Raw genomic sequence first — 1,416 nt, 5'->3', positions numbered from 1 at the left:
CCTATTGCCACCACAACGTTGGTAAAAGTGACGTTGTGGTGGCGATAGCGGCTTGTACATATGCCCCTTTTTGTGTATTAAGGAATCTCATGTTTATAACCTTCGTTTGTTGGAATACTGTTGCCTCAAGGCTGCACTCCTAAAACAAGCTACACGCTGACTTGCTCGCTCCGTTGGCTGCGCCGGTGGTTACCTTTTTCTTTCCCAAGATGGCCGATACTTTAACAAAGCTGTATTACGTTTTTGCACGAACTAATTTTCTGTTTTTGATCTAAGTGTTCTCTTCTGATCGTTATAGGAGGTTGACTTTTTCAAGTCTACCTCCGACACATCTAGAAAGTTGTTTAATGCATGTTACGTTCACGTAACAAAATATCCATACAAAACGTCGGCCTCGGCGATTAGACAGCGATGTCACTGTTACTGTTCCATCATGGCGACTCCCCACCAGGTAGTGTTTATCGTCCGTATATTTCAAGCTCACTCTCAGCGCTTGCTCGGAGTCCGGGCTTTCCTATCAGATGACACTTAAATACAATTTGAAATACGCAAATTTGTCTTTTATATTCACCGGCAGTAGCCGCTTTGTAAATATAAGACAAGCGCCGCAGACAGTACACAGTATGTCAGCCCCAGTGGCCTAATGGATAAGGCACTGGCCTCCTAAGCCAGGGATTGTGGGTTCGAGTCCCATCTGGGGTGGAAATACTTTTTATAATTTATTCTTTCTGCCTTGTCTTTATTCAGACATTTACACTTTCTTTTTTACCCGTACTGTTTTTTAACCCTGGGAGCCCACCGTTACATTTAAGAACCTAGTTGTGTTAATAATAGGGTAGCCTACCTGCACATGAACAAGTTATATTGTCATTTACAGGACAATGGTAACTACCACCCACCGTAACAATTTGCATGATATATTATTCAAAAATCTCATGATAACTATGCGATAATTCGGCATGGCAAGTTAGTCATAATTCTATGTTCTTAACAAAGTCGGATATTTGTGATTTTTAAAAATATATATATATATACATATATATATATATATATATATATATATATATATATATATACTTTTACATGGCAATATAATACAGTACAACACGGTAGAGCACTCATCCCACGTTTCATGTGTACAATTGGCAGTTTGCAATACTGGGGATGGGTGCCCATCTCAGGGATGCAGCTTTATTGTTAATTATTTATTGTTTTTAAAGGGGATTACGAGGGTGTTTATAGTATGTATGGGCACCTTTCAATCGTAGTTAATCAAAGAAATAATAGTCCAGAGCAGACAACCATCAGATGTAACGTTTTCAGATCTAAAGATTTCTCTTGTGCTCCTCCAGTCTTGGTCAATAATATTCCTGAATACGAGGTCCAGGAAATGTGACTGCCGTTTTTAGGTCGAGC

At 39.4% G+C, this 1,416-nt stretch overlaps 1 non-coding gene across 1 annotated transcript; it reads left to right on the top strand.

The window, feature by feature from the left end:
* The first annotated feature begins 629 nt into the window (after nt 1-629).
* TRNAR-CCU (transfer RNA arginine (anticodon CCU)) lies at nt 630-702 on the top strand. Its single transcript has one exon. It is a non-coding gene; the product is annotated as a tRNA-Arg (tRNA).
* Nucleotides 703-1,416: the final 714 nt, after the last annotated feature.

The sequence above is a fragment of the Triturus cristatus genome, chromosome 4_2, assembly GCF_964204655.1.
Source record: "Triturus cristatus chromosome 4_2, aTriCri1.1, whole genome shotgun sequence".
In the NCBI taxonomy this organism is placed as follows: domain Eukaryota; kingdom Metazoa; phylum Chordata; class Amphibia; order Caudata; family Salamandridae; genus Triturus; species Triturus cristatus.
The sequence above is the reverse complement of the archived record's forward strand: the minus strand, read 5'-3'. Positions and strand labels throughout refer to the sequence as shown.